This window comes from Capra hircus, chromosome 15 (genome assembly GCF_001704415.2).
Source record: "Capra hircus breed San Clemente chromosome 15, ASM170441v1, whole genome shotgun sequence".
NCBI classification, from domain to species: domain Eukaryota; kingdom Metazoa; phylum Chordata; class Mammalia; order Artiodactyla; family Bovidae; genus Capra; species Capra hircus.
In genome coordinates, this window is record NC_030822.1 from 32,419,608 (window position 1) to 32,442,685 (window position 23,078).

The following is a 23,078-nucleotide window of genomic DNA, read 5'->3' on the forward strand; positions in this document are numbered from 1 at the left end:
AAGATATTGAGTATATTTTCCTGTGCTATATAGTAGGTCCTTATTGATTATCTGTTTTATATATAGCACTGTGTATATTTTAACCCCAAACTTCTCATTTATCCATTCCCCCCTTTGTAATCATGTTTGTTTTCTATGTCTGTGAATCTATGTCAGTTTTTCAAACAAATTTATTTGTATTCCTTTTTTAGATTCCGTATATAAGCAGTATTATGTGATATTTGTCTTTGACTTACTTCACTTATAATCTCTAGGTCCATTCATGTTGTTGCAAATGGCATTATTTCATCTTTTGATGTCTGAGTAATATTCCTCGGTATATATGTCCCACATCTTCTTTATCCAGTCCTCTGTTGATGGACATTTAGGTTGCTTCCATGTCTTGACTATTGTAAACAGTACTGCAATAAACACTGGGGTGCATGTATCTTTTCAGATTGTGGTATTCTCTGGATATATGCACAGGAGTGGGGTGGCTGGATCATGTGGTATCTCTAGTCTTAGTTTCTTTAGGAATCTCCATACTGTTCTCCATAGTGGCTATACCAATTTACATTCCTGCCAACAGTGTAGGAGGGTTCCCTTTTCTCCACACTCTTTCCAGCATTTACTGTTTGTAGACTTTTTTAGGAAGGTCATTCTGACTGATGTAAGGTGATACCTCACTGTAGTTTTGATTTACATTTCTCTAATAATCAGCAGTATTGCACATCTTTTCATGTGCTTTGGGGTCATCTGTATATCTTCTTTGTAGAAATGATTATTTAGATCTTTTGCCCATTTTTTGATTTTTTTTTTCATATTGAGCTGTATGAGCTGTTTTTATGTTTTAGAGGTTAATCCCTTGTGGTTAACTTCATTTGCAAATATTTTCTCCCATTGTGTGGGTTGTCTTTTTGTTTTATTTATGGTTTATTTTGCTGTGAAGAAGGTTTTGAGCTTAGTTAGGTCCCATTTATTTATTTTTGTTTTCATTTTCATTACTCTAGGAGATGGATTCAAAAAGATATTGCTATGATTTATGTCACAGAGTCTTCTGCTTATGTTTATCCCTGGGATAAGTTCTACTTGATAATGGTGTATGATCCTTTTAATGTTTTGCTGGATTGACTGATTTGATAGTGTTTTGCTGAGAATTTTTGCATTTATGTTCATCAGTGATATTAGCCTGTAATTTTCTTTGTTTTTATGAATCTTTGTCTGGTTTTGGCATCGGGGTGATGGTGGCCTTGTAGACTGAGTTTGGAAGTGTTTCTTCCTCTGCAATTTTTTGGAATAGTTTAAGAAGAATAGGTGCTAACTCTTATTTAAATGTTTGATAGAATTTGCCTGTGAATCCTTCTGGTCCTGGACTTCTGTTTGTTGGGAATTTTTAAATTGCAGACTCAGTTGTAGTACTTATAATTGGTCTGTTCACATACTCTATTTCTTCCTGGTTCAGTCTTGGGAGAGTGTACCTTTTTAAGAATGTGTCCATTTCTTCTAGGTTGTCCATTTTATTGGCATTTAGTGGTTTGTATTAGTCTCTTATGGTTCTTTGTATTTCTGTGATGTCAATTGTAACTTCCTCATTTTTATTTTTCACTCTTATTGATTTGAGCCCTCTCCCCCTTTTTCTCTTGATGGATCTGGCTAAAGATTTATCAGTTTTATTTATTTTCTCAAAGAACCATCTTTAAGTTTATTGATTTTTTCTATTGTTTCTTTTACATTTCTATTTCTTGTATTTTCCTTCTATCTTTATGATTTCTTTACTTCTGATAACTGTAGGCTTTATTTGTTATTGTTCCCTACTTGAATTAGATGTATTATTAGGTTATTTGTTTGAGACTTTTCCATAGCCATTTTAAATAGAAATAGAAAAATAATCCTAAAATTCATATGAAACCTGAAAAAACCCTGAATAGTCAAACAATACTGAGTGAGAAGAACACAACCGGAGACATAACACTTCCTGATTTCAAAATATATAGCAAAGCTACAGTATATGGCCCTGGAAGGTACTCATCTTTAACAAGCGTGCCAAGAACACACAATGGGGAAAGGATAGTCTCTCTTCAATAGATTTGGGAAGACTGGATATCAACATCCAAAAAAAGAAAATTGGACCCTTTTCTTGAGTCAGCTATTAACTGTGAAAAGTCAAACAACTGCACCACAAAACTTTCTGTAAGAAATTCAAAGAATTCACATAAACAAGTTTAGCTTTAAAAAATTTCAATTCACTGATGTCCCAAAGTACATGAGGCATAAACTGTGGTCTGCATTCTTGAAGTAATTTGGACATAAACTACTTGGCCACAGAAATACTAATACAAGAAAGTGTCCACTGACTTTACGTTAAAAAAGTGTCTGGAGAATATGGATTTTTTTTGTAGGGGTAATTACAGAAAGACATAAGAACTTTGAGGGCAATGTACTCTTTCCAGAATAGACTTTAAAAAATGGAAAAAAAAGAAGTAATAATAAAGACACTTATAACATTCAAAACTTACTGGCTATAGGAAAAAACAGCTTTTAAAAAAAAGGAGGGATGGTACGGGGAGGGAGGTGGGAGCGGGGTTCAGGATGGGGAACACATGTACACCCATGGCAGATTCATGTTGATGTGTGGCAAAACCAATACAATATTATAAAGTAATTAGCCTCCAATTAAAATAAATAAATTTAAATTAAAAAATTAAAAAAATAATAAAATGCAAGTTTATTCCTAAAAAAGAAAAAACAAAACCCCTCCCGAAGTCTGGTTGATTTACAATATTGTGTAAGTTTTCAGGTGTACAGCAAAGTGATGCAGTTGTATACATACATATACATGTTTCCAGATTATTTTCTGTTTTGGGTTATTTCAAGTTATTGAATATGGTTCCCTCTGGCATATAGTACATTTTTGTTGCTTATGTATTTTCTGTATAGTAGTTTGTATCTGTTAATCCCATACTCCTAATATATACTCCCCCCACCCCCTTTCCCTTTGGGAAACATAAATTCAGGTAGAGGAAACCCAAGCCTTTTCATGCCCAAAGACATTGTTTTCTCAGGTGGCCACTTATCATTCAGATCTGAGGGACCATGGATAGTAACATACAGTGGCTACTGTTCCTCATTCTTTTACCCCAAGACTGTCTTCCAGCTAGATCTGGGTTTATTTCTGAGGTTAAAATCTGAACTACGGGCTAGAACCCACTTCAGTGTCTTAAGGATCTTTTAAGGGATAAGAGTATTTGGAACTCAGGAAGCTGAGGAGAAAGCTGACAGAAAAAAATAATTCTGAATACTTGTGGTCAATTTAGATTAATTCCTTGTACAAAATGACAGTGTTTAATGTGGAAGGCAAAATTAGAAAAAAAAAGTTATATGTTGGTATGCTGGTGTATTCATTGGTATATCTATGTTGTTTCAGAAATTCTTCATTTGGGGCCTCAAACAAGTAGGGAAATGTTTTTACTGCATGCAAATATTGACTTTGTTGTATTTCTACTCACTGCAGTATTCCAACTCTATACTGGGTGACATCTTAACATGAGAGCTTCTCTTTCAACTCTCTGACTGTCCTTCAACTTAGGAGGTTGAACAAGAAATTACTGTTAAAGTTGAAAACCTGGGCTTTCAAAGCTTTGAAGTAGATTTTTCAGAGCTCCAAAGGAAGATATATATCATGAATTCCTGTGTATTTTCTCAAAGTTCAGTTCAGTTCAGTTGCTCAGTTGTGTCCGACTCTTTGCGGCCCCATGAACCGCAGCACACCAGGCCTCCCTGCCTATCACCAACTCCTGGAGTCCACCCAAACCCACGTTCATTGAGTTGGTGATGCCATCCAACCATCTCATCCTCTGTTGTCCCCTTCTTCTCCTGCCCTCGATCTTTCCCAGCATCAGGGTCTTTTCAGATGAGTCAGTCTTCACATCAGGTGGCCAAAGTATTGGAGTTTCAGCTTCAGCATCAGTCCTGAATATTCAGGACTCATTTCCTTTAGAATGGACTGGTTGTACCTCCTTGCAGTCCAAGGGACTCTCAACAGTCTTCTTCAACACCACAGTTCAAAAGCATCACTTTGTTGGTGCTCAGATTTCTTTATAGTTCAACTCTCACATCCATACATGACTATTGAAAAAACCATAACTTTGAGTAGACGACATTTGTTGGCAAAGTAATGTCTCTGCTTTTTGATATGCTGTCTAGGTTGGTCATAACTTTTCTTCCAAAGAGTAAGCATCTTTTAATTTCATGGCTGCAGTCACCATCTGCAGTGATTTTGGAGTCCAAGAAAATAAAGGCTCTCTCTGTTTCCATTGTTTCCCCATCTGTTTGACATGGAGTGATGGAACTGGATGCCATGATCATAGTTTTTTGAATATTGAATTTTAAGCCAGCTTTTTCTCTCTCCTCTTTCACCTTCATCGAAAGGCTCTTTAATTCCTCTTTGCTTTCTGCCGTAAGGGTGGTGTCATCAGCATATCTGAGGGTATTGATATTTCTCCAGGCAATCTTGATTCCAGCTTGTGTTTCATCTAGTTTGGCATTTTGCATGATGTACTCTTCATAGAAGCTAAATAAGCAGGGTGACAATACACAGGCTTGACATACTCCTTTCCCAACTTGGAACCAGACTGTTGTTCCATGTCTGGCTCTAACTGTTGCTTCTTGACCTGCATACAGGTTTCTCAGGAGGCAGCAGGTGGTCTGGTATTGCCATCTCTTTAGGAATTTTCCACAGTTTGTTGTGATCCACACAGTCAAAGGCTTTACTGTAGTTAATGAAGCAGAAGTAGATGTTTTGATACTTAGTGATTCAACTGTTATTATTTAGTCTTGTTAGATGGACTGTTCTCCTTTATATCTGCATTCTCTTGCTTCACTGATTAAGCTTATTCTTTAGCTAAATTTTTTCACAGACAAAGGCAGGCAAAAGACATAGTGGGGAAAGATCATAGGATCCTGTTCTGTTTCACTTTGAGCCCAAGATCTTGCTGTACAATGTTTGTTAGACCCCTTCAGGTTTGGGTCACTACTCTAATAAAATTTCATGCTGTATGTGGCTTCTAACTACCTTTTCATTTATGCCTGGTGTTTCTTTGACAAGATTTTTCTCTTTTGAATGTCCTGCTTCCCTTGTATTCTCGATGCCCTGCTTTGAACAAATTCTCCCAGCTTCCAAGTTCCAATCGAGGCTCAGAAACCCCTGCTTTGAGTCAGTTGCTCTCAAACCGTGGTGTACATTTCAATAATCTGAAGGGCTTTGTATATCCCAGATCTCTGGTCTTCACTCCCAGATTTCCAATTTGGTGGCCTGGGGTCCAAAGTTACCTTACCCCACATTCTGGGTCAATGTTAATGTCCTGGCTTTGGGACTCATACTTGGAGAAGATCAGTGTGTTCACTGAGGTAGGACTCCATCAATGTGACAATCACTACAATTGACAGAGGCACAGAGCCATAAAGGCTGTGAGTTTCTAAATGGATGCTTCTCCTGAAACATTTTGAAGGAATAAGACTGATTCTCCTTATTGTTTCATGTATGGTTCCTAATCTTTAGGTCTATAACCTTGGTATGTCAACTCTGCAAATAGACAAAAGAAATGGAATCTAAAATGACTATATTTCAATATAGAGTGTTTGGACAGAGCTGTACTTGGAAACATGGGAAAGCCATGACGGTGCCTTGAGTCCTTGGAGAAGCATCGTGAATACAAGAAAATCAAATGCAGGATGTGTGTGTTCTTTTTTTTTTAATTTTTATTTTTACTTTATTTTACTTTACAATACTGTATTGGTTTTGCCATACATTGACATGAATCCACCACGGGTGTACATGCATTCCCAAACATGAACCCCCCTCCCACCTCCCTCCCCATAACATCTCTCTGGGTCATCACCGTGCACCAGCCCCAAGCATGCTGTATCCTGCGTTGGACATAGACTGGCGATTCGATTCTTACATGATAGTATACATGCTACAATGCCATTCTCCCAAATCATCCCACCCTCTCCCTCCCTCTGAGTCCAAAAGTCCATTATACACATCTGTGTCTCTTTCCCTGTCTTGCATACAGGGTCGTCATTGCCATCTTCCTAAATTCCATATATATGTGTTAGTATACTGTATTGGTGTTTTTCTTTCTGGCTTACTTCACTTTGTATAATCGGCTCCAGTTTCGTCCATCTCATCAGAACTGATTCAAATGAATTCTTTTTTACGGCTGAGTAATACTCCATTGTGTATATGTACCACAGCTTTCTTATCCATTCATCTGCTGATGGACATCTAGGTTGTTTCCATGTCCTAGCTATTATAAACAGTGCTGCGATGAACATTGGGGTACATGTGTCTCTTTCAATTCTGGTTTCCTCGGTGTGTATGCCCAGAAGTGGGATTGCTGGGTCATAAGGTAGTTCTATTTGCAATTTTTAAAGGAATCTCCACACTGTTCTCCATAGTGGCTGTACTAGTTTGCATTCCCACCAACAGTGTAGGAGGGTTCCCTTTTCTCCACACCCTCTCCAGCATTTATTGCTTGCAGATTTTTGGATCGCAGCCATTCTGACTGGTGTGAAGTGGTACCTCATTGTGGTTTTGATTTGCATTTCTCTAATAATGAGTGATGTTGAGCATCTTTTCATGTGTTTGTTAGCCATCCGTATGTCTTCTTTGGAGAAATGTCTATTTAGTTCTTTGGCCCATTTTTTGATTGGGTCGTTTATTTTTCTGGAATTGAGCTACAGAAGTTGTTTGTATATTTTTGAGATTAGTTGTTTGTCAGTTGCTTCATTTGCTATTATTTCCTCCCATTCAGAAGGCTGTCTTTTCACCTTGCTTATATTTTCCTTTGTTGTGCAGAAGCTTTTAATTTTAATTAGATCCCATTTGTTTATTTTTGCTTTTATTTCCAGAATTCTGGGAGGTGGATCATAGAGGATCCTGCTGTGATTTATGTCTGAGAGTGTTTTGCCTATGTTCTCCTCTAGGAGTTTTATAGTTTCTGGTCTTACATTTAGATCTTTAATCCATTTTGAGTTTATTTTTGTGTGGGGTGTTAGAAAGTGATCTAGTTTCATTCTTTTACAAGTGGTTGACCAGTTTTCCCAGCACCACTTGTTAAAGAGATTGTCTTTACTCCATTGTATATTCTTGCCTCCTTTGTCAAAGATAAGGTGTCCATATGTGTGTGGATTTATCTCTGGGCTTTCTATTTTGTTCCATTGATCTATATGTCTGTCTTTGTGCCAGTACCATACTGTCTTGATGACTGTGGCTTTGTAGTAGAGCCTGAAGTCAGGCAAGTTGATTCCTCCAGTTCCATTCTTCTTTCTCAAGATTGCTTTGGCTATTCGAGGTTTTTTGTATTTCCATACAAATCTTGAAATTATTTGTTCTAGTTCTGTGAAAAATGTGGCTGGTAGCTTGATAGGGATTGCATTGAATTTGTAAATTGCTTTGGGTAGTATACTCATTTTCACTATATTGATTCTTCCAATCCATGAACATGGTATATTTCTCCATCTATTAGTGTCCTCTTTGATTTCTTTCATCAGTGTTTTATAGTTTTCTATATATAGGTCTTTTGTTTCTTTAGGTAGATATATTCCTAAGTATTTTATTCTTTTCATTGCAATGGTGAATGGAATTGTTTCCTTAATTTCTTTTTCTACTTTCTCATTATTCATGTATAGGAATGCAAGGGATTTCTGTGTGTTGATTTTATATCCTGCAACTTTACTATATTCATTGATTAGCTCTAGTAATTTTCTGGTGGAGTCTTTAGGGTTTTCCATGTAGAGGATCATGTCATCTGCAAACAGTGAGAGTTTTACTTCTTCTTTTCCAATTTGGATTCCTTTTATTTCTTTTTCTGCTCTAATTGCTGTGGCCAAAACTTCCAGAACTATGTTGAATAGTAGTGGTGAAAGTGGACACCCTTGTCTTGTTCCTGACTTTAGCGGAAATGCTTTCAATTTTTCACCATTGAGGATAATGTTTGCTGTGGGTTTGTCATAGATAGCTTTTATTATGTTGAGGTATGTTCCTTCTATTCCTGCTTTCTGGAGGGTTTTTATCATAAATGGATGTTGAACTTTGTCAAAGGCCTTCTCTGCATCTATTGAGATAATCATATGTTTTTTATTTTTCAATTTGTTAATGTGGTGAATTACATTGATTGATTTGCGGATATTGAAGAATCCTTGCATCCCTGGGATAAAGCCCACTTGGTCATGGTGTATGATCTTTTTAATGTGTTGTTGGATTCTGATTGCTAGAATTTTGTTGAGGATTTTTGCATCTATGTTCATCAGTGATATTGGCCTGTAGTTTTCTTTTTTTTGTGACATCTTTGTCAGGTTTTGGTATTAGGGTGATGGTGGCCTCATAGAATGAGTTTGGAAGTTTACCTTCCTCTGCAATTTTCTGGAAGAGTTTGAGGAGGATAGGTGTTAGCTCTTCTCGAAATTTTTGGTAGAATTCAGCTGTGAAGCCGTCTGGACCTGGGCTTTTGTTTGCTGGAAGATTTCTGATTACAGTTTCAATTTCTTTGCTTGTGATGGGTCTGTTAAGATTTTCTATTTCTTCCTGGTTCAGTTTTGGAAAATTGTACTTTTCTAAGAATTTGTCCATTTCTTCCACGTTGTCCATTTTATTGGCATACAACTGCTGATAGTAGTCTCTTATGATCCTTTGTATTTCTGTGTTGTCTGCTGTGATCTCTCCATTTTCATTTCTAATTTTATTGATTTGATTTTTCTCTCTTTGCTTCTTGACGAGTCTGGCTAATGGTTTGTCAATTTTATTGATCCTTTCAAAGAACCAGCTTTTGACTTTGTTGATTTTTGCTATGGTCTCTTTTGTTTCTTTTGCATTTATTTCTGCCCTAATTTTTAAGATTTCTTTCCTTCTACTAACTCTGGGGTTCTCCAACTCTTCCTTTTCTAGTTGCTTTAGTTGTAGAGTTAGGTTATTTATTTGACTTTTTTCTTGTTTCTTGAGGTATGCCTGTATTGCTATGAACTTTCCTCTTAGCACTGCTTTTATAGTGTCCCACAGGTTTTGGGTTGTTGTGTTTTCATTTTCATTAGTTTCTATGCATATTTTGATTTCTTTTTTGATTTCTTCTGTGATTTGTTGGTTATTCAGAAGTGTGTTGTTCAACCTCCATATGTTGGAATTTTTAATAGTTTTTCTCCTGTAATTGAGATCTAATCTTAATGCATTATGGTCAGAAAAGATGCTTGGAATGATTTCAATTTTTTTGAATTTATCAAGTTTAGATTTATGGCCCAGGATGTGATCTATCCTGGAGAAGGTTCCATGAGCACTTGAAAAAAAGGTGAAATTCATTGTTTTGGGGTGAAATGTCCTATAGATATCAATTAGGTCTAACTGATCTAATGTATCATTTAAAGTTTGCATTTCTTTGTTAATTTTCTGTTTAGTTGATCTGTCCATAGGTGTGAGTGGGGTATTAAAGTCTCCCATTATTATTGTGTTATTGTTGATTTCCCCTTTCATACTTGTTAGCATTTGTCTTACATATTGTGGTGCTCCTATATTGGGTGCATATATATTTATAATTGTTATATCTTCTTCTTGAATTGTTCCTTTGATCATTATGTAGTGGCCTTCTTTGTCTCTTTTCACAGCCTTTGTTTTAAAGTCTATTTTATCGGATATGAGTATTGCCACTCCTGCTTTCTTTTGGTCTCTGTTTGCGTGGTATATCTTTTTCCAGCCCTTCACTTTCAGTCTGTATGTGTCCCTTGTTTTGAGGTGGGTCTCTTGTAAGCAGCATATAGAGGGGTCTTGTTTTTGTATCCATTCGGCCAGTCTTTGTCTTTTGGTTGGGGCGTTCAACCCATTTACGTTTAAGGTGATTATTGATAAGTATGATCCCGTTACCATTTACTTTATTGTTTTGGGTTCGGGTTTATACACCCTTTTCGTGTTTCCTGTCTAGAGGATATCCTTTAGAATTTGTTGGAGAGCTGGTTTGGTGGTGCTGAATTCTCTCAGCTTTTGCTTGTCTGTAAAGCTTTTGATTTCTCCTTCGTATTTGAATGAGATCCTTGCTGGGTACAGTAATCTGGGCTGTAGGTTATTGTCTTTCATCACTTTAAGTATGTCTTGCCATTCCCTCCTGGCCTGAAGAGTTTCTATTGAAAGATCAGCTGTTATCCTTATGGGAATCCCCTTGTGTTATTTGTTGTTTTTCCCTTGCTGCTTTCAATATTTGTTCTTTGTGCTTGATCTTTGTTAATTTGATTAATATGTGTCTTGGGGTGTTTCGCCTTGGGTTTATCCTATTTGGAACTCTCTGTGTTTCTTGGACTTGGGTGATTATTTCCTTCCCCATTTTAGGGAAGTTTTCAACTATTATCTCCTCAAGGATTTTCTCATGATCTTTCTTTCTGTCTTCTTCTTCTGGGACTCCTATAATTCGAATGTTGGAGCATTTCATATTGTCCTGGAGGTCTCTGAGATTGTCCTCGTTTCTTTTAATTCGTTTTTCTTGTTTCCTCTCTGATTCATTTATTTCTACCATTCTATCTTCTATTTCACTAATCCTATCTTCTGCCTCCGTTATTCTACTATTTGTTGCCTCCAGAGTGTTTCTGATCTCATTTATTGCATTATTCATTATATTTTGACTCTTTTTTATTTCTTCTAGGTCCTTGTTAAACCTTTCTTGCATCTTCTCAACCTTGTCTCTAGGCTATTTATGTGTTTCCATTTTGATTTCAAGATTTTGGATCATTTTCACTATCAATATTCGGAATTCCTTCTCCGGTAGATTCCCTACTTCTTCCTCTTTTGTTTGGTTTGGTGGGCAACTCTCCTGTTCCTTTACCTGCTGAGTATTCCTCTGTCTCTTCATCTTGGTTATATTGCTGCATTTGGGGTGGCCTTTTTATATTCTGGTAATTTGTGGAGTTCTCTTTATTATGGAGCTTCCTCACTTTGGGTGGGGTTCTGTCAGTGGCTTGTCAAGGTTTCCTGGTTAGGGAGGCTTGTGTTGGAGTTTTGGTGGGTGGAGCTGGGTTTCTTCTCTCTGGAGTGCAGTGGAGTGACCCGTAATGGGTTATGAGACATCAAAGGTTTTGGGATAATTTTGAGCTGCCTGTATATTGAAGCTCAGGGGAGTGTTCCTGTGTTGCTGGAGAATTTGTGTGGTATGTCTTGTTTTGGAACTTGTTGGCCCTTGGGTGGAGCTTGGTTTCAGTGTAGGTATGAAGGCATTTGATGAGCTCCTATTGCTTAATGTTCCCTGAATTCAAGAGTTCTCTAATGTTTTCAGGCTTTGGATTTAAGCTTCCTGCTTCTGGTTTTCAGTTTTATTTTTACAGTAGCCTCTAGACTTCTCCATCTAAACAGCACCGATGATAAAACATCTAGGTTAAAGATGAAAAGTTTCTCCACATTGAGGGACACTCAGAGAGGTTCACTGAGTTACAAGGAGAAGAGAAGATGGAGGGGGTAGTTAGAGGTAACTGGAATGAGATGCGGTGAGATCAAGAGAGGAGAGAGCAAGCTAGTCAGTAGTCACTTCCTTATGTGCGCTCTATAGTCTGGACCACTCAGAGGTATTTACAGAGTTATACGGGGAAGAGGAGAGGGAGGAAGTAGACAGAGGTGACCAGGAGGATAAGAGAGAGGAATGAGTAGGAGAGAGACAAATCCTGCCAGTAACCAGTTCCTTAGGTGTTCTCTACCGTCTGGAACACACAGAGATTCACAGAGTTGGATCGAGAAGAGATGGGGGAGAAAAGAGACAGAGGCCACCTGGTGGAGAAAAAGGAGAGTCCAGAGGAGGAGAGAATGGTCAAGCCAGTAATCTTGCTCTCAGGTAAACTTGGGTAGTGAAGTTTGGGTTTTTAAATGTACAAAATTGACAACAAAAACCTAAGAGCAAAGATTAAAAATCTAGAGTAGAGGTTGGATTTTCAAAGATACAATATTAAAGAAAAGCAGAAGGAAAAAGGAAGAAAGGAAAAAAATTATTAAAAAACAAACAAACAAAAGAAAAAAAAACACACCAACAACCCTCCAAAGAGTATATATGGTGTTTGCCTTAAAAAAAAAATAATAGTAATAATAGGTTATAGAAATAAAAATTAGAGGAGAAATAGAAGACTTAACAATTAAAAAAAAGCTAGAAAAAAAAGAAAAAAAAAACCAAAAAAGCAAAAAGCAAAAAAAAAAAAAAAAAAAAAAGGAATGATTTTAAAAATATTAAAAATATATCTAGCCCTTCTCTGATGTTATGGGCCGTGTGGGCTCACTTCCAAGGTGGTTCCCTCTGTTTAACTTCTTCTGTTTGCAGGTTTTTTAGGCTCACTAGTTCAGTCACGCTGTGGGGAGGGGGGATGCTGCAAACAAACAGCACTGTCGTGTGCACACCGCATCTCAGCCCCACTTGACCTGTCCTTTCTCGCGGCGCACAAACCGCTCCGGCTCTACGATGCTCAGCCGGGAACCGTCTGGGGCCGGCCCTAGGCTGCGTGCACTTCCCCGGTCCAAGCTGCTCAGGTTCGGCGCTCAGGCAGCCCTCAGAGGCACAGATTCGGCTGGGACTGCGCTTTGTGCCCTTCCCAGGTCCGAGTAGCTCAGGAGTTTGGTGAGCGCGATCGCCGCGGCTTGTCACCTTTTCTGCCGCTGCTGCTCAGCTCTCTGGGTGGACCGCTGGCGCCCCTGTGAGGCAGATTGTGACTGTCCAGCACCCCCAGAAGTCTTAGCAAAGGAGCCTGCTTGCAGTTAGGTAAGTAAAGTCTCCCCGGGTCTGCAATTGCCCCTTTCCAGTTCTTACTGCTCTGGCTGCCTGTCCCCGGCGGGGAATGGTCTGCAGCCGGCTTTTCCGTTCCGTCCTTTGTTCTGTGCTCGGTCCTGGCGGTGTCTTATGTTCGAGCTTTTCGGTGGTAGCTATCCCACAGTCTGGTTTGCTAGCCCAAGTTAGATCGTTCTGGTTGCGCGTGGGGCGTTCATGCCCGATTCTTACAAAGCTCTGCAGCCCCAGCCTCCCGCGCGTCTTTGCCCTGCCCCCACTTCCCAATGGCGGATGCAGGCGTCTGTGCTGCTTTTCCGCTGGGGGAGTTACTGTTGGGCTTGTAATCTGTTGGTTTTAATTATTTATCTATTTTTCCTTCCTGTTATGTTGCCCTCTGTGTTTCCAAGGCTCGCCGCAGACTCAGCAGGGAGAGTGTTTCCTGGTATTTGGAAACCTCTCTTCTTAAAATTCCCTTCCCAGGACGGGCTTCCCTTCCCGGGACAGAGCTCCCTCCCCACCTCCTTTGTCTCCTTTTTCGTCTTTTATATTTTTCCCTACCTGTTTTTGAAGACAGTGGTCTGCTTTTCTGGTTGCCTGATGTCCTCTGCCAGCCTACAGAAGTTGCTTTGTGGAGTTTGCTCGGCGTTGAAATGTTCTTTTGAGGAATTTGTGAGGGAGAAAGTGATCTTCCCGTCCTATTCCTCCGCCATCTTTCCCTCTCTCCCATTGCCATCTTTCTAAATTCCATATATATGTGTTAGTATACTGTATTGGTGTTTTTCTTCCTGGCTTACTTCACTCTGTATAATCGGCTCCAGTTTCATCGATCTCATCAGAAATGATTCAAATGTAGATGTGTGTGTTCTTGAAACTCCTGCAACACTAACAGGAGGGATGTTTTCCAAACAGTTGCTTTGTAAACTGCTGAGTCTTGTCACTATTAACGCTCAAAATGATGTGTTTCCCCTATAATTGACCAAATTACATTCTAGAATATCAACCGAGGGATATAAATATGAAAAAATATTGCAATTATATGTATAATGAATGAAATGTAAGTTTGAAAATTTCAAACATATATTTTACACATGCATGTTCTCAGGTCACTACAGAGAATGATGACAAAGTTGAAAGTAGTCGGGAAATGCCTAATATGCTTAGTAGCCCCTTGCAAATGTGACCCAGAGGACGAAGTGGAGACTACGTAACGAGGAGCCGGACCAGGGTGGAAAAGAGACATTCAGGAAATTGAATTACTAACCTAAGCCTCAAACACACAGGAACGCACAGGGATAGCTGTCCCTGGCAAAGGACTCTGGGGTGGCAAGGGAGCCGGATGGGCACCTCCTGGCGGTCGAGTTGGGCGACTGGATCACCGGGTTGTCCTGATCACCCCACTGAGTCCGCTGTCTACATCCAGTCTCTCAAGAGTTAAGCCAATATCCAATCAAGAGGTCTCCGCCCACCTTGGGCCCATGCCTCCATGTGAAGGCCTTCTCTCTTCTCTGATTCAAATGCTCACTAGAAAAGTGGACGCAGCCGGTCATCTGCCTGGCCTTCAGAGTCCCCCTCGGACCCTGAAGTCCTCCTGTCCCAGCTGGAGTCCCAAGAGGCTGCCGCCATGCCCTCCTCCCCGCTCAGGGTGGCCGTGGTCTGCATGAGCAATGTCAACAGGAGCATGGAAGCCCACCGCGTCCTCAGGAAGAACGGGTTCCATGTCAGGTCTTTTGGAGCCGGATCCCACGTGAGGCTCCCAGGAGGGCCACGCAAGCCACCCGTGCTCTACGACTTCTCCACGCCCTATAAGAGGATGCACAGCGACCTCTCCTCTAAAGACCAAAAGCACTACCAAAGGAATGGAGTCCTACGCATCCTGAGAAGAAATGAGAGAATCAAGCCTGGCCCAGAAAGGTTTCAAGAGTGCCCAGATCCCTTTGACATCATCTTCACCTGTGGGCAGAGGGCCTATAACCGGGTGGTGGCCGACCTGTGCGCCAGGGACCAGGAGACCTGGCAGCCTGTGCCGGTCGTCAACGTGGACATAGACGACACCCTGGAGGCAGCCAGCCTTGGAGCCTCGATCATCTGTGAGCTCTGCCAGGGTCTCCAGCAGGCAGACGACACGCAAAGTCGTCTGGCCGAACTGCTCCAGGCGGCCGAGGAGAAAACAGGAAGGAGCTTTCTGCACACGGTCTGCTTCTACTGAGGGAGCACCTTGGCTGGTTTCAGCTCCTTGGTCGGTAAGAACTCGTGCCCGGACCCTTGAGCCGCTGGGCATTTTCTGGGAGAGGCTTCTTCAAAGCCGTTTCTGCTACAGGCCGACTCTGTATGATTTGTTGTCAGGTACACCGCACCCAGTGAAGGAGGTGGAGGAGGAGAGCAAGGCATCGCACCGCTCGGGGAACGTGGAACACCGGTGGACAGGCCGGCCCCTCCGATGCGGGGCACGATGGTGCGGGACTGGACCTGGAAGGGAGGACTCAGTGCTCACAGGGTTCTGCAAGGAGGTTAATCTCGAGGACTCTCTTTTCCCGATGGACATGCAAGGCTGATCACAGAGCCCGGGACAAGCCAATGCATTGAAGGATATGCGGAGAAAAAGGAACAGTGTCTCTTTGATTGATCTATATGGATACTAATTTCCTTTTGTCCTTTTGGCGTGGTGCGTCGATACGACGGCTCGTTTTTTCTTAAGTGGGATGGGAGTACGTTGAGTGTAAGCCATATGGAATTGGAAATGGTTTTGCTTTTAGATTGCATGCCTTTGACGAACGCCTGCTTTATCAGAAACTCAGGGTGGATCATGTGTGGCTAACATGCCAGCATGATCTGTTCAGTCAAATAGCCTATGTATTTGAAATAAAGAACAATTATTTAACTTAAAGAAAGGGTGTCTTCTCATTTGTGGTAGGGGAGGCATCGAAGCGACTGAGCCCTAGGTGTCTTATCGTTCGAGACAAAGGAATGCCATGGACAAGAGCATTCCAGAAGTCTGCGCTCCACTCTGAGGGATTCGGTGGTTGGGGGCCCACTTCTCGAGCTAAAGAAGCTGACATCCTGTCCATGCTCACACTTGGGGAGGTGGGCGGGTTACACTCTGGGTACACTTCGGGTGTTTACTGATGTAGGACTCTTTGCAATGTTAGAATCACTGCACTCCAATGGACAGGCTGATTGGAACATTCAGTCCATGGCCCTATGAAGAGACCGTTGCCCCCATGTCCCCTGACATTTTGAAGTGACAGCATTCAGTCTCGTTAGCGGTCAGTGTCCCGATCCCAGCTTTGAAGTGTGTGTCAGTTGCTTTGGCAATGAGGCAAGTGGGGAAAGGTAGGGAGAAGCCTTCTGTTCTGACGGTGGGATGCTCAGACCCAGCCGCTTTTGGAGACAAGGGAGGCAGGGTCGGCCTGGATCCCTGGAGCTTCCTGATGAGATGAAGAAAAGGCCATGGAGGAAATGCGGTGTTCCTTCAACCTGTGAAACCCGATGGAAGCGGCAGGCATTATTTCCAGAGGTTGCTTTTGCCACTGGTGGATCCTTTTGCCCATTGACTGGGAGAATCGTGAATGTCTTCCTAGGATTTGACAGAAGTGCACTCCTGGAGTCTCAGTTCTAATGTGAAAATCTTTGGAGCAACCAGTGTGATTGATTGTACCATTGGATTAGAAGGCCTGGGAATTTCACAGACCTTTCCCCTCTGCGTGTCTTCAGGACACGGGAGGGGAAAGTGAGAAGCTGGAGAGTCGTCTAGTTGTTTGGTCTAGTACCAGTCTTAGCCTCTGGAGAAGGAAATGGCAACCCGCTTCAGCATTCCCGCCTGGAGAATCCCGTGGACAGAGGAGCCAGGTGGGCTGCTGTCCATGGGGTCGCACAGAGTCAGACAGGACGGAAGCCACTTAGCAATCTCAGCCTCAAACACACAGGCACACACAGGGATAGCTGTCCCTGGCAAAGGACTCTGGGGTGGCAAGGGAGCCGGACGGGCACCTCCTGGCGGTCGAGTTGGGTGACTGGATCACCGGGTTGTCCTGGTCACCCCACTGGGTCCGCTGTCTACATCCAGTCTCTCAAGAGTTAAGCCAATATCCAATCAAGAGGTCTCCGCCCACCTTGGGCCCATGCCTCCATGTGAAGGCCTTCTCTCTTCTCTGATTCAAATGCTCACTAGAAAAGTGGACGCAGCCGGTCATCTGCCTGGCCTTCAGAGTCCCCCTCGGACCCTGAAGTCCTCCTGTCCCAGCTGGAGTCCCAAGAGGCTGCCGCCATGCCCTCCTCCCCGCTCAGGGTGGCCGTGGTCTGCATGAGCAATGTCAACAGGAGCATGGAAGCCCACCGCGTCCTCAGGAAGAACGGGTTCCATGTCAGGTCTTTTGGAGCCGGATCCCACGTGAGGCTCCCAGGAGGGCCACGCAAGCCACCCGTGCTCTACGACTTCTCCACGCCCTATAAGAAGATGCACAGCGACCTCTCCTCTAAAGACCAAAAGCACTACCAAAGGAATGGAGTCCTACGCATCCTGAGAAGAAATGAGAGAATCAAGCCTGGCCCAGAAAGGTTTCAAGAGTGCCCAGATCCCTTTGACGTCATCTTCACCTGTGGGCAGAGGGCCTATAACCGGGTGGTGGCCGACCTGTGCGCCAGGGACCAGGAGACCTGGCAGCCTGTGCCGGTCGTCAACGTGGACATAGACGACACCCTGGAGGCAGCCAGCCTTGGAGCCTCGATCATCTGTGAGCTCTGCCAGGGTCTCCAGCAGGCAGACGACACGCAAAGTCGTCTGGCCGAACTGCTCCAGGCGGCCGAGGAGAAAACAGGAAGGAGCTTTCTGCACACGGTCTGCTTCTACTGAGGGAGCACCTTGGCTGGTTTCAGCTCCTTGGTCGGTAAGAACTCGTGCCCGGACCCTTGAGCCGCTGGGCATTTTCTGGGAGAGGCTTCTTCAAAGCCGTTTCTGCTACAGGCCGACTCCGTATGATTTGTTGTCAGGTACACCGCACCCAGTGAAGGAGGTGGAGGAGGAGAGCAAGGCATCGCACCGCTCGGGGAACGTGGAACACCGGTGGACAGGCCGGCCCCTCCGATGCGGGGCACGATGGTGCGGGACTGGACCTGGAAGGGAGGACTCAGTGCTCACAGGGTTCTGCAAGGAGGTTAATCTCGAGGACTCTCTTTTCCCGATGGACATGCAAGGCTGATCACAGAGCCCGGGACAAGCCAATGCATTGAAGGATATGCGGAGAAAAAGGAACAGTGTCTCTTTGATTGATCTATATGGATACTAATTTCCTTTTGTCCTTTTGGCGTGGTGCGTCGATACGACGGCTCGTTTTTTCTTAAGTGGGATGGGAGTACGTTGAGTGTAAGCCATATGGAATTGGAAATGGTTTTGCTTTTAGATTGCATGCCTTTGACGAACGCCTGCTTTATCAGAAACTCAGGGAGGATCATGTGTGGCTAACATGCCAGCATGATCTGTTCAGTCAAATAGCCTATGTATTTGAAATAAAGAACAATTATTTAACTTAAAGAAAGGGTGTCTTCTCATTTGTGGTAGGGGAGGCATCGAAGCGACTGAGCCCTAGGTGTCTTATCGTTCGAGACAAAGGAATGCCATGGACAAGAGCATTCCAGAAGTCTGCGCTCCACTCTGAGGGATTCGGTGGTTGGGGGCCCACTTCTCGAGCTAAAGAAGCTGACATCCTGTCCATGCTCACACTTGGGGAGGTGGGCGGGTTACACTCTGGGTACACTTCGGGTGTTTACTGATGTAGGACTCTTTGCAATGTTAGAATCACTGCACTCCAATGGACAGGCTGATTGGAACATTCAGTCCATGGCCCTATGAAGAGACCGTTGCCCCCATGTCCCCTGACATTTTGAAGTGACAGCATTCAGTCTCGTTAGCGGTCAGTGTCCCGATCCCAGCTTTGAAGTGTGTGTCAGTTGCTTTGGCAATGAGGCAAGTGGGGAAAGGTAGGGAGAAGCCTTCTGTTCTGACGGTGGGATGCTCAGACCCAGCCGCTTTTGGAGACAAGGGAGGCAGGGTCGGCCTGGATCCCTGGAGCTTCCTGATGAGATGAAGAAAAGGCCATGGAGGAAATGCGGTGTTCCTTCAACCTGTGAAACCCGATGGAAGCGGCAGGCATTATTTCCAGAGGTTGCTTTTGCCACTGGTGGATCCTTTTGCCCATTGACTGGGAGAATCGTGAATGTCTTCCTAGGATTTGACAGAAGTGCACTCCTGGAGTCTCAGTTCTAATGTGAAAATCTTTGGAGCAACCAGTGTGATTGATTGTACCATTGGATTAGAAGGCCTGGGAATTTCACAGACCTTTCCCCTCTGCGTGTCTTCAGGACACGGGAGGGGAAAGTGAGAAGCTGGAGAGTCGTCTAGTTGTTTGGTCTAGTACCAGTCTTAGCCTCTGGAGAAGGAAATGGCAACCCGCTTCAGCATTCCCGCCTGGAGAATCCCGTGGACAGAGGAGCCAGGTGGGCTGCTGTCCATGGGGTCGCACAGAGTCAGACAGGACGGAAGCCACTTAGCAATCTCAGCCTCAAACACACAGGCACACACAGGGATAGCTGTCCCTGGCAAAGGACTCTGGGGTGGCAAGGGAGCCGGACGGGCACCTCCTGGCGGTCGAGTTGGGTGACTGGATCACCGGGTTGTCCTGGTCACCCCACTGGGTCCGCTGTCTACATCCAGTCTCTCAAGAGTTAAGCCAATATCCAATCAAGAGGTCTCCGCCCACCTTGGGCCCATGCCTCCATGTGAAGGCCTTCTCTCTTCTCTGATTCAAATGCTCACTAGAAAAGTGGACGCAGCCGGTCATCTGCCTGGCCTTCAGAGTCCCCCTCGGACCCTGAAGTCCTCCTGTCCCAGCTGGAGTCCCAAGAGGCTGCCGCCATGCCCTCCTCCCCGCTCAGGGTGGCCGTGGTCTGCATGAGCAATGTCAACAGGAGCATGGAAGCCCACCGCGTCCTCAGGAAGAACGGGTTCCATGTCAGGTCTTTTGGAGCCGGATCCCACGTGAGGCTCCCAGGAGGGCCACGCAAGCCACCCGTGCTCTACGACTTCTCCACGCCCTATAAGAAGATGCACAGCGACCTCTCCTCTAAAGACCAAAAGCACTACCAAAGGAATGGAGTCCTACGCATCCTGAGAAGAAATGAGAGAATCAAGCCTGGCCCAGAAAGGTTTCAAGAGTGCCCAGATCCCTTTGACGTCATCTTCACCTGTGGGCAGAGGGCCTATAACCGGGTGGTGGCCGACCTGTGCGCCAGGGACCAGGAGACCTGGCAGCCTGTGCCGGTCGTCAACGTGGACATAGACGACACCCTGGAGGCAGCCAGCCTTGGAGCCTCGATCATCTGTGAGCTCTGCCAGGGTCTCCAGCAGGCAGACGACACGCAAAGTCGTCTGGCCGAACTGCTCCAGGCGGCCGAGGAGAAAACAGGAAGGAGCTTTCTGCACACGGTCTGCTTCTACTGAGGGAGCACCTTGGCTGGTTTCAGCTCCTTGGTCGGTAAGAACTCGTGCCCGGACCCTTGAGCCGCTGGGCATTTTCTGGGAGAGGCTTCTTCAAAGCCGTTTCTGCTACAGGCCGACTCTGTATGATTTGTTGTCAGGTACACCGCACCCAGTGAAGGAGGTGGAGGAGGAGAGCAAGGCATCGCACCGCTCGGGGAACGTGGAACACCGGTGGACAGGCCGGCCCCTCCGATGCGGGGCACGATGGTGCGGGACTGGACCTGGAAGGGAGGACTCAGTGCTCACAGGGTTCTGCAAGGAGGTTAATCTCGAGGACTCTCTTTTCCCGATGGACATGCAAGGCTGATCACAGAGCCCGGGACAAGCCAATGCATTGAAGGATATGCGGAGAAAAAGGAACAGTGTCTCTTTGATTGATCTATATGGATACTAATTTCCTTTTGTCCTTTTGGCGTGGTGCGTCGATACGACGGCTCGTTTTTTCTTAAGTGGGATGGGAGTACGTTGAGTGTAAGCCATATGGAATTGGAAATGGTTTTGCTTTTAGATTGCATGCCTTTGACGAACGCCTGCTTTATCAGAAACTCAGGGAGGATCATGTGTGGCTAACATGCCAGCATGATCTGTTCAGTCAAATAGCCTATGTATTTGAAATAAAGAACAATTATTTAACTTAAAGAAAGGGTGTCTTCTCATTTGTGGTAGGGGAGGCATCGAAGCGACTGAGCCCTAGGTGTCTTATCGTTCGAGACAAAGGAATGCCATGGACAAGAGCATTCCAGAAGTCTGCGCTCCACTCTGAGGGATTCGGTGGTTGGGGGCCCACTTCTCGAGCTAAAGAAGCTGACATCCTGTCCATGCTCACACTTGGGGAGGTGGGCGGGTTACACTCTGGGTACACTTCGGGTGTTTACTGATGTAGGACTCTTTGCAATGTTAGAATCACTGCACTCCAATGGACAGGCTGATTGGAACATTCAGTCCATGGCCCTATGAAGAGACCGTTGCCCCCATGTCCCCTGACATTTTGAAGTGACAGCATTCAGTCTCGTTAGCGGTCAGTGTCCCGATCCCAGCTTTGAAGTGTGTATCAGTTGCTTTGGCAATGAGGCAAGTGGGGAAAGGTAGGGAGAAGCCTTCTGTTCTGACGGTGGGATGCTCAGACCCAGCCGCTTTTGGAGACAAGGGAGGCAGGGTCGGCCTGGATCCCTGGAGCTTCCTGATGAGATGAAGAAAAGGCCATGGAGGAAATGCGGTGTTCCTTCAACCTGTGAAACCCGATGGAAGCGGCAGGCATTATTTCCAGAGGTTGCTTTTGCCACTGGTGGATCCTTTTGCCCATTGACTGGGAGAATCGTGAATGTCTTCCTAGGATTTGACAGAAGTGCACTCCTGGAGTCTCAGTTCTAATGTGAAAATCTTTGGAGCAACCAGTGTGATTGATTGTACCATTGGATTAGAAGGCCTGGGAATTTCACAGACCTTTCCCCTCTGCGTGTCTTCAGGACACGGGAGGGGAAAGTGAGAAGCTGGAGAGTCGTCTAGTTGTTTGGTCTAGTACCAGTCTTAGCCTCTGGAGAAGGAAATGGCAACCCGCTTCAGCATTCCCGCCTGGAGAATCCCGTGGACAGAGGAGCCAGGTGGGCTGCTGTCCATGGGGTCGCACAGAGTCAGACAGGACGGAAGCCACTTAGCAATCTCAGCCTCAAACACACAGGCACACACAGGGATAGCTGTCCCTGGCAAAGGACTCTGGGGTGGCAAGGGAGCCGGACGGGCACCTCCTGGCGGTCGAGTTGGGTGACTGGATCACCGGGTTGTCCTGGTCACCCCACTGGGTCCGCTGTCTACATCCAGTCTCTCAAGAGTTAAGCCAATATCCAATCAAGAGGTCTCCGCCCACCTTGGGCCCATGCCTCCATGTGAAGGCCTTCTCTCTTCTCTGATTCAAATGCTCACTAGAAAAGTGGACGCAGCCGGTCATCTGCCTGGCCTTCAGAGTCCCCCTCGGACCCTGAAGTCCTCCTGTCCCAGCTGGAGTCCCAAGAGGCTGCCGCCATGCCCTCCTCCCCGCTCAGGGTGGCCGTGGTCTGCATGAGCAATGTCAACAGGAGCATGGAAGCCCACCGCGTCCTCAGGAAGAACGGGTTCCATGTCAGGTCTTTTGGAGCCGGATCCCACGTGAGGCTCCCAGGAGGGCCACGCAAGCCACCCGTGCTCTACGACTTCTCCACGCCCTATAAGAAGATGCACAGCGACCTCTCCTCTAAAGACCAAAAGCACTACCAAAGGAATGGAGTCCTACGCATCCTGAGAAGAAATGAGAGAATCAAGCCTGGCCCAGAAAGGTTTCAAGAGTGCCCAGATCCCTTTGACGTCATCTTCACCTGTGGGCAGAGGGCCTATAACCGGGTGGTGGCCGACCTGTGCGCCAGGGACCAGGAGACCTGGCAGCCTGTGCCGGTCGTCAACGTGGACATAGACGACACCCTGGAGGCAGCCAGCCTTGGAGCCTCGATCATCTGTGAGCTCTGCCAGGGTCTCCAGCAGGCAGACGACACGCAAAGTCGTCTGGCCGAACTGCTCCAGGCGGCCGAGGAGAAAACAGGAAGGAGCTTTCTGCACACGGTCTGCTTCTACTGAGGGAGCACCTTGGCTGGTTTCAGCTCCTTGGTCGGTAAGAACTCGTGCCCGGACCCTTGAGCCGCTGGGCATTTTCTGGGAGAGGCTTCTTCAAAGCCGTTTCTGCTACAGGCCGACTCTGTATGATTTGTTGTCAGGTACACCGCACCCAGTGAAGGAGGTGGAGGAGGAGAGCAAGGCATCGCACCGCT

The 23,078-nt window shown here is 44.9% G+C and overlaps 4 pseudogenes; all 4 read left to right on the plus strand.

Annotated features, from left to right (window-relative positions):
- LOC102186208 lies at positions 14,295 to 14,958 on the plus strand (annotated as a pseudogene).
- Positions 16,938 to 17,601, plus strand: LOC108637628 (annotated as a pseudogene).
- Positions 19,581 to 20,244, plus strand: LOC108637629 (annotated as a pseudogene).
- Positions 22,224 to 22,887, plus strand: LOC108637630 (annotated as a pseudogene).